Below are 10,609 nucleotides of genomic sequence, written 5' to 3'. Positions count from 1 at the left end.
TAGGGCTTGAAGAGAATTAAAAGCGATCAAGATTGGGAGAAAAGAAGAAAAGTATTGATGAGGTGGGTCCATATGTGGATTTAACTTAGAATAGATCTTGGCCATCTAATGAATGATCCAAAGGTTGAGAGAGGCTAAAAACTTAGCCTTATCAATCATCATTGATAGCTATCATAGGAATGGTAATAATAATATACACCCTTAGCACCATGTCCATAAGATACCTCCATATTTTTCATAATTACAAGAATGCCACTCAAACCCTAATTTTATTTTAAACAAAATCTCAACCATCCATTTTGAAAGCTTATATCCCCTAAGCACCATGCCTATAAAACACCTCCATATTTTTTATAATTATAAAAGTGCCCTTCAAACCCTAATTTTGTTTTAAACAAAATCTCAACCATCCATTCAATCATCGCCATCAAAAAAAAAAAAAAAAACCATCTTCCCATAAGGTGGGAGTACCACCCTCTCACTCCATCCTCTTTGTTTTACTTCATCTCTTATAAAATATCACTTTCATGGGGGACGTATGTCCTTTTATCTCCTTACCACCAATCACATGCTCTCATTTATAAAAATCAATTCACTACAAATCACATGATTTTAAAATCTATTTAATTTTGAAAATTCAAAATCCTACACTCACACATGTTTGCATACACATGTGTACCCACATGTGCCACCAAATAATACACATATCAAATTTATATGCTCTAACCAAACAAGGACTTCGCATCAAAGATCCTAAGGCCATAGGGCAATGACGTAGCAGTTCAGTGGTTGCACGTGTGGCACACATAAACCATTTGTTTGTCACACGTTGCATATGCGAACCATCTTTATTTGGAATTACCACATAACAAATTTAATAAATCAAATTTTCTTTAAATAAAATTTTCTTTAAAAATATGATAAAATATTTTTAATAATTTTCAATCAAAATAGCATATTCTGGCACATCAAATAAATCCAATTGGAAAATTAAGATCCTATAGGAAAATGGGCTACATGGTACTCCACTATGCTAGTCTTGAAAACCTGGACCACTTTCTCAGACCAACCCAACAAGCCCCTATGAGTCACAGCCTTAAGTTAGGGCATTAGTGGACCTATCAAACCTAACCGATAGGTGGTCGTACTCCCAAGTATATAATGGATTACAAGTGCCGCTGAGGACATGCACTCTTATGGATGCGGAGGTCCTCTCTCAACGTGTGTGCACAGCTCATTTAGGTGGATCGTACCTCATCATAACGGATTCTCAAATAACGATTGTCCCGTGCACACTATGTGAACAAGTTACGCATATAAGAGATTTGGGCTTACGTCCTCTCAGAGCTTAGCTTTGCTCACACAGCTGTGAGCAAGCTATACATATCATCGATTTGGGCTTACGTCCTCTCAGTGCTCAGCTTTGCTCACATAGGGCTTCTCATGTACAAAAAACATCTCAAACGTACCAAGATCTACTGATCCCCAAGCCCTAGGTCAACTCACATGAGTTGCTCATATACCCACACTGATTAGAGGGAACCCTCAAACCTCTCAATTCGAACCACGGCCCAAGAACCTCACCTCATGTATATGGAGTTATTTGGATCCCAGTCCGTAAATGTTCCGGAAGCCTCAGCATTCCCCGTTGTGAACATATATAGCAACTTGCACCTTTCACCATATTCGAATATTACATTGACCCAATGCACACTTGTATACTAGAAGTGTATAGAAAATGTTTCTCATAGATTTAGCAACTACTAATTTTATCGCTCCTCTTACTGTTTAAAATGAGAAAAGTCTTTAAAACAAATTTAACAACATGGATGTAGATCCTGAGTCATTTGTTTGGGGCACTGGTCAATGCAAGATTTATTTTAAGGGTACGGTTTGTACAGGGCTGAACACGCCTTAAAATAGTGTCGAGAAATGTAATTTCAATATTAGAAATCTTAGTGATAGCCTTAAACTTATTTTCATCTTGAATTATAAAATTTAAAACTTAAAAAATAGTGTAGATCGAGCACGATCTATAAAAACTTGAAAATCTTTAAAATTGATGGTCCAAAAATGTGGTACAAAATGCACTATTTCCAAAACTTGAATCTTTTTTTTTTTTTTTTGATGTCCATGCATCTTGATGTCGAGAAGATCAATTTTAAGATATTTGGGCATCAAAACAACCTCTTCTACTTAAATTTTTGGGGTGGGCTCTAGTTTGATTGTTTAGAGGCTCCCAGTAAACGTTTTCCTTATTTTAAGGGGGCATATATAAACCACTTTGCAGAGACAGTATATCGAGTGAGAGTGAGTCCTAGTATAAAGGAGATTGGGGGTTTTGCTCACCTATTGGCAAACCCTAATTATTGTTGTACCCTTGTACTACACTGAATTCTTCGATATTTCATTGTAGAGACCCGGTCGAGGGTATCAAGGAAAAGGTGTTCATTGATGTTGTTACTTGTGGCGGGGAAAATCGAGCTAAGTTTACTTTGACATTATGAGGTAATGAACCACAAAATTTGTGTTTTTCTCCCTTCATATTGAGTTGCCCATTGTCCGTGGATATAACCCATTTTTGGTGAACTACATAACTTTGGTATGTTCTTTTTTATTTCTGCTCATGTTATAGTTGTTCAGTTCGCGTTTTTTTTTTTTTTTTGGGTCTTTTTATGTTTCTGGTGTGGTTTGCATAAGGTTGCAACTTTAAGCAATCAAAGTAAGGTGCACCTCCGAACTTTATCATGAGATGCAAATTTGGGGTCGAAACTTCTTAGGATAGTGTGAGAATCTATTTTTATCCTTAATTATAAAATTTTAAACTTTAAAAATGGTTCAAATAGAGTAGATCTATAAACATATGAAAATATTGAAAATTGATGGTCCAAGTAACGTAATGCAAGACATGTTATTTTTATGACTTGAAATCTCTTTTTTTTCTCCATATCTATACATCTCGATATTGAGATGATCAAATAGATATTTTTCGAACATCAAAACAACTTTTTTCGAAGGATTTTAGAGATGCACTTTAATTCTACATTTTAAGGTTTAAACCTTATATAAACTTTTCTTTATATTATTCCTAATCTATTGTAACATTATTTTTGTTGGTCATCTTCTTCTTGAAATCAACTTGAGGATGATTGGTAAGTTGCTTTGACATGTTGGATTTTTTGTTGTAGGAAGCCCACTACATCACCTAGGAACTGGAGTTGTCCCTGTTTGACAGTAAGTGTTGTCAAAGCTTAAGGAACTTGTTTGGTAGTTTGGAAAAATGACAAATCATAAATTTCTGGTGGAGAAGTTTGAATGTACAAAAAAATTGGAAATGTGTAAAGTAAAGACGCATGATTTATTGGTGCAATAAGGGCAACACATGCCATTACTTTGGAAAGATAAGAAATCGGAAACTATGACCAATAACGATCGGGAGGATGTCTATATAAACATGTGTCAACACAAGTCATTACTTGGAAAAGATATGAATCCAAAATTATGACCAATAATAATTGGGAGGAAGTTGAGATTAAAAAAGTTTATATAAGTGTGAGGTTCTAAACAATCAAATTAGGGCTCACCTTAAAAAATTTCACAAAAATAGGTTGTTTTGATGCCCAAATATCTTAGCATTGATCATCCTGACCTCAAGATGCATGGACATGACAAAAAATAGATGTCAAGTTTTGGAATAGTGTATCTTGTAATGTATTTTTTGACAAGATTTTCAAGTTTTCGTAGATATGCTCAATCTACACTATTTTTGAAGATTCAAATTTTATAATTAGATATGAAAATATATTTTAACGCTATCATAAAGATTCTTGATATTGAAACCATATTTTTCGATACTATTTGAAGGTGTGTTTTACTTTGATTGTTTAGAGCCTCGATTTCATACAAACTACACCCTTCTTTAATATTGAGGAGGAAATGGGGCAGAAGATTTATGGGCAAAATTAGAAACTTTGTACCAAACAGAGTCCCCCAGCAAATCAAATTTCCTTAAAAGTTGCCCTACTCGTTTTTCTTCTTGAGAAAATCAGTAGGGAAAGGGTCCTCTACCCTTTCTACATTGATAATAATAAAAAGGGTCTTGTTAGAGTACACCAATTTTTAGACTAAAAAACCCACAATGTAAAGTCTCTTCAATGAGGCTATTTTTGTCTGTTTTTTAATTAAAAAATAACTTGCACGGGGACTCTCCCCCGCCACTCTTTGAAACCCACTGTCCCGCTCTCTCTGTCTCGCTACACAGACCTCTCTCTTTCAAAGAACGCCTCTCTCTCTCTCTCTCTCTCTCTCTCTCTCTCTTCCTTTTCCAGTTCCAAGAAATCTCTCTCTTCCTTTTCCAGTTCCAAGTGATCTCTCTCTCCCTTTTCCAGGAACAAGAGACTTCTCACCGTGGTCCTCTCTCTCTCAAGATCCCTCTTTCTCATTCCAACTAAACAAGGAAATACAAAATCTCAATACTTATTGGGATAAACGGGTATATTCTATCTTGACTGTTATTTTTCTTTCCATTCTTGGGTATAATTTTGTTTTTTCTCTTACACAGTTTTGGTGATCTAATTGTTTCTCTCTCTAGATTTCAGGGGTTTTCCCCATTGATTTTTATAGGGTATTTCTTGACTATAATTTTGCTCTCTTTCTTGATTATGATCTAGAGAGAAAAATCGGATTTGTTGGGATATGTTTTAGAGAGAAAAACCAGATATGATCTAGAGAGAAAAACCAGATTTTTATGGTCTCTTTCTTGACTAAGATTTTGCTCTCTATGCATTTTGGCGTTCTAACTGTTTCTCTCTCTTGCTTGACGATGATTTTACTTCTTTGATTCATTAGACGCAAAGAGAGATTTGAACCCATTAAAAACATGGGGTATATGAGTGAAAAAGGGTGATCCCAAAACCCACAGAATCAGGAAATGGGGGGTCTAAGAAAATATTCTCACTCTATGTCTCTCTCTCTAGAACTCTTCCCTCCTCTCTTTCTCTACCGCTCAATATCCTCTCTCTCTCTCTCTATCTCTCTCTCTCATACCTCATACACACACACACCCAAGGTAGGTGGAAATATCAATGAAAGGGTCATATGAATGACATCTTAATTTTGGGCAGCAAGAGAGGGATCAACCCACATCCATTTTTAGTTAAGATGAGATTGCAGCCTTGTTCTAACAAGAGTAGAACTCTCATGGAAAGCTTTCACGATTATCATGAATGTGGAATAGAGAGTTCTTCAAAGGGATTCATAATGTATATGAAGTGCACTAATTGTTTAATTTATTGTCTTGAATGTCATTCTAATAAATAATCTAATCTAGTTGCTTGGTTAATTTCAAATCAAATTCATAATTTGGTTGGAGTAGAATATGCATCAAATTTTCAAGAGTGATTGACCTAAATTTTGAAATTTGTTATTATTGTTTGCGCTGCAGGGTAGAGTTGACAATAGCAAGCCCTTTTGAAGTTGGAAGTACCCTTGCACGAATGACAGCATTGACTCATATGTTAATCCTTCCTTAATCCATTCAAGGCTGCTGCCCAGCTTCCATGTTGGCCTTTCATATATGGAGTGCAAGGTATATATATCAAAACAGTCCCCATCATGTTGCTTGATGTCAAACTTTGTTTTTTTTTCTTTGGTTGCTTTTAGTCCATTGTTATGCTGTCAAAATTAATAAAGTGAGCTATGTTTACTTCAATCTGTGTGACTTCAATGTTGCTGGCATTATGAATACTAAGTATGATTATTATTGGGCTTCATGCTTATGCACCTTTCTTTGGCTACTTTAGTTACTCTCATTGTGGGTCTCATGCTCAGCTTATACTTATAAGATTCTCTTGATAAAAAACCTGAATCATAACGAAATCATAAGATTCTCTTGATTAATGTTATGCTTCAATCATGAGATATGAATGGCAGTGGTTCATAGACAAGCATCTATAAATATATGCAGCTCACAAGAAATGAAGACCTAACTAGAAAAGAAAATGATGAAGCAACTAAATTCATCTGCTTTTTTCTCTCCAAAAAAAGATAAAAAAAAACTCTTTAAAACATAGGAAGAAACCATGCAAAATTTGAGAACACTCTAATGTGACCAACTTTCCCTCTCAATAAGAAGATAGAGAAAAACACTCTTTTTTAAAGAAGTACGGCAATCCATATAGTTTGGGACAAACTTTGATTTTAACTCTATCTGAAATGATCAATGAAGAAACATAATCAGCTGCTTGTATTTTCTCATTGGTATTAACTCTATTGTGGCTCATATCAAACTTGGAAAATCTCTGCGAATATACATCGATTCCAAATGAGACCCCAACAAGAGACAAAAAGAAAACAATTTGCTTGAACTCACATTTAGACCAAATATCAATCAAGTAAAATCATGAACATTTGGTCTGTAGTGAATTGGCCTAATTTTATTCCGCAATTTTCACTTTTTTCCCCACCCCAGCAATCACATTGACCAAAAGCCACACATGAAACCTTAACAATAAAAGTATGATTCTCAAGAGACCCCAGCCTTTATCAAGAGTTCATGCAAGTGGATACAACCCCTATTATAAGAGATGATATATAATGCATTACCAAGTGAAAGGAATAACACAAGGAAGCACTTGAGCTAGACAAAGAAAAATAAGATTTTGAGCATTTCCCCCAATTAATAACCAAAACAGATACATAAAACAATATAAGAAACAAAATCAAGATGGAGAGAACATCTTGTCTCACATGTTTACATTTTAAGAGCTTCCTTCAACTGTAGTGTTGATTTCTTTAGTGGGCAGTTCCTTGCATCATGACCAGTTTGGCCACACCCATGCACTTGGTAAATCCTTGATTGCTTTGCTAATTCAATACCCCCTTTCTGGCACTTTGTCCTTGGTCGTCCTTTTGTGATTGACCTAATAGGATTTTTATGCCATTATCATCAATAACCACTTCGGCATCTTGTGTTTCACCTTGTAACAAGTGACACAACTCTCCATCTTGGCTGACCTTTTTAGTTTGATCGATACTCTCAAGTGTATCTAAGGTTTTTGCTGCTGACTCATAAACAATTCTGCACCGTTACTCTTTCTTTGAGGCTTTTGATGCAAGGGCATTCAACATATCTGTAACTCCACGCAATCTCTCATTACATCTAATAGGATTACTCACCTTGTTTCTACATGGTAATGAGCTCTCACAATGCCATCGCATGAGTATATATTTGTCTGGGATTTGAAAGACATTGGCTGCTACAAGAACTCGTATTGCATGCCTACATAGGATCCTCGAGAACTCATATTGTTGGCAACTACAAGAAAGAGTTTCCTCTGTGGCCTTCCAAGTCACCGTGCGACCCCCCTCAACCTTTGAAAAGTGTCTAACAATGAAACGCTCATCATTTATTTGAAAGATTGCATAAAGCTCCTTTTGCACTACTTTCTTTTTGCCACAACTCAAAGGCATAAGGTGTGAGAACTTTAGATACATGCACTTCAATAGGAGAATTTGTTATAAACTTTGTGTTGTAATACTTTTGCTACGTTGCTTTCTCTTCTCCTACTTGATCTCTGCGATCAACAGCAGCACCCACCTGGAATATAGGTCAATCACTCTTGAAAATTTGATGCATATTCTACTCCAACAAAATTATGAATTTGATTTAAAATTAACCAAGCAACTGGATTAAATCATTTATGAGAATGACATTGAAGACAATAAATCAAACAATTAGTGCACTTCATACACATTATGAATCCTTTTGAATAACTATGTATTCCACATTCATGATAATCATGAAGGCTTTCCATGAGTTCTACTCTTCTTAGGACAAGGCTGCAATCTCATCTAAACTAAAAATGGATGTGGGTTGATTCCTCTCTTGCTGCCCAAAATTAAGATGAACTTCATATGACCTTTTCATTGATATTTCCACCTACCTTTGGTGTGTGTGTGTGTGAGAGAGAGAGAGGATATTGAGCGATAGAGAAAGAGAAAGAGAAGAGGGAAGAGTTTTAGAGAGAGAGACATAGAGTGAGAGTGTTTTGCCCCTATTTCCTGATTCTGTGGGTTTTGAGATCACCCTTTTTCACTCATCTACCCCATGTTTCTAATGGGTTCAGAATCTCTCTTTGCGTTTAATGAATCAAAGGATTAAAATCATAATCAAGCAAGAGAGAGAAACAATTAGAGCGCCAAACTGCATAAGAGAGCAAAATCATAGTCAAGAAAGAGACCATAAAAATCTGGTTTTTCTCTCTAGAACATATCCCAACAAATCTGGTTTTTCTCTGTAGATCATATCCCAACAAATCTGGTTTTTCTCTCTAGATCGTAATCAAGAAAGAGAGCAAAATTATAGTCAAGAAAGACCCCATGAAAATCAATGGGGGAGATCCCTGAAATCTAGAGAGAGAAACAGTTAGAGCACCAAAATTGTTTAAGAGAAAAAGCAAAATTATACTAAAAAATGGAAAGAAAAATGACAGTCAAGATTGAATACTCGTTTAAGCCTATAAGTATTGAGATTTTGTATTTCCTTGTTTAGTTGGAATGAGAAAGAAGGATCTTGAGAGAGAGAGTACCACTGTGAGAAGTCTCTTGTTCCTAGAAAAGGGAGAGAGAGAGATCTCTTGGAACTGGAAAAGGAAGAGAGAGAAAGAGGCGTTCTTTGAGAGAGAGAGCTCTGAGTTGGGGTAAGGGTAGAGAGAGAGAGAGAGGGACAGTGAAGGAATGTTTTGTTTAAAGCGTGGCGGGAGAGATTCCCGTGCAAATTATTTTTAATAAAAAAAAGACTAAAATAGCTTCATTGAATGAATGTTTTTCATTTGATTTTAGTGTAAAAAATGTTGAGGACTTTAGCTGTTTACTTGGAATGAATGTTTTTCATTTGATTTTAGTATAAAAAATGTTGAGAACTTTAGCTGTTTACCTCACAAGTGGTGTAGCCTAACAAAATCCTAATAAAAAATACAGTACATCAATTACACACAAACCCTATGGGCTTTGAAAAGGAGTATTTCCCATACCAAAAGGGAAAAGAACATAAATAGAATAAGGTGAACAAGTCAACCAGAACAAAATTTAAACATGTCTTACACCTTTGACTTGGATCTGAATTGCTTCTATTTCAAGAATAATTGCATCAAATCCGTTCCTATTGGCAAACACATCAAAGAATTATTGATCTCCAAAGCAAATTGGTAAAACTGCACATGGATGATTAGTAGATTCCTCATGATCTTTGCAAACTACGTCCCCAAGATTGGAGTAGATTCGCTGTTGGAGGCCTACTATCGATAGCACCAACCAGTTGAACCATTCGGCTCGGCTCAGGGGTGAGTATGCATGCGCCTTCGATAATTCCTTAAAAACTAGGTTTAATTGGACCACCTCAAATCGGCTCCCACACATTTTGAATGATAATTTCTCATTAGAAGCATGAACTCATATCAACTGTTCTAGTTGGCGTTCATTGGCAAAATATGTTGAAAATATCTCGTTCCAACCATGAATGAACATGCTTCATATAGGATTAGGAAGGGCCCATGATTGAGGTGCACCTGGATCAACTGCTCAATCTTTAGATCATTACTGACCTCAAGTTCCCGGTGTCGGTTATTGCTAAAACCATCCCAAAGATTACCTCCCTAAGGTAACCAAGGATCTGCATAAAACTCGAAACCTGCTTACCATCTCCTACTATCAAATAACCTCAGGTCATAGTATTCCAAAAATTGATATATTTAGAGTGATTTAAGTACAAACATTAAAATTTTAAGTAAAATACAAAATACACTGCTTATAGGCAGAAATTACAAAGACAGTCGGTCTAACTGTCTTTTTATATTTTTTTAAAATTACCCCTCGATCGATCTGAATTTTAATTATCATTTTTTTAAGTTTTTCTTGGTTTTTTCGATAGTGGAGCAGTGCCCAAACTTTAAGGCACTACCCTAGTAATGAAAAAGCTTAAAAAAAAACTAAAAAAAACAAAACAAAACAAAATTCGGGGTTGACCGAGAGAAAATTTTGCAAATAAATTTTTTTTTTTTTTAAAAAAAAAAAAAAAAAAAAAACCCAGGATTTTTGCACATAAGTGGAGCATTTGATATTTTATCTAAAATTTTAAGGCCCCTATGTAAATCACTCATATATTTAAAAAACTAAAAAATTCAAAGCATTAGGATTTGGAACAATGTGACAAGCAATCTTCATCATCCCGGATTTATTAAACTCACAGGTTCTTCTTCTTCACAACCCTCTTCCAACTTCAAACATATGTTCTCCCAACTAACAAGGTAAAGATCGCAGGGATCCGTAGTCCTAGCCCATAAACTTATGAGGCACAATGGATAGATGTATGCAAATGTAACCATCTCGGAAAAGAGAGGCACAGGGCTTGCCATGAGACAATCCTACTAAAAACCATTTCCGGCTAGACCATGACATTGAGAGGCCCTCAAAAGACCATGGAAAAGGTCTTCTCTTACAAGAATTAATATATGGATCAGAGGCTTTAACAAATTTTGAAAATGTCGACTTGAGAACGTTAGTAGATGTAAGAGGGGGCTCACAGAAAAGAAGCACATCATCTCCATACATG

The 10,609-nt window shown here is 35.6% G+C and overlaps 2 long non-coding RNA genes across 2 annotated transcripts; one reads left to right on the top strand and one right to left on the bottom strand.

The window, feature by feature from the left end:
- Positions 1 to 4,057: 4,057 nt before the first annotated feature.
- LOC148783880 (uncharacterized) lies at positions 4,058 to 5,710 on the top strand. The gene is made up of 2 exons (XR_016056769.1): positions 4,058 to 4,492; positions 5,444 to 5,710. It is a non-coding gene; the product is annotated as an uncharacterized LOC148783880 (long non-coding RNA).
- Positions 5,711 to 6,635: 925 nt separating this feature from the next.
- On the bottom strand, positions 6,636 to 10,077 carry LOC148783879 (uncharacterized). Its single transcript, XR_016056772.1, has 2 exons — positions 8,589 to 10,077; positions 6,636 to 7,597 (listed from the first exon to the last, which is right to left on the bottom strand). It is a non-coding gene; the product is annotated as an uncharacterized LOC148783879 (long non-coding RNA).
- Between the last annotated feature and the right edge of the window lie 532 nt (positions 10,078 to 10,609).

This window comes from Amborella trichopoda, chromosome 1 (assembly GCF_054954075.1).
Source record: "Amborella trichopoda isolate Santa Cruz 75 chromosome 1, AtrichopodaSantaCruz75HAP2 v2.0, whole genome shotgun sequence".
Classification (NCBI taxonomy): Eukaryota; Viridiplantae; Streptophyta; class Magnoliopsida; order Amborellales; family Amborellaceae; genus Amborella; species Amborella trichopoda.
This window is presented reverse-complemented; position numbering and strand designations above follow the sequence as displayed.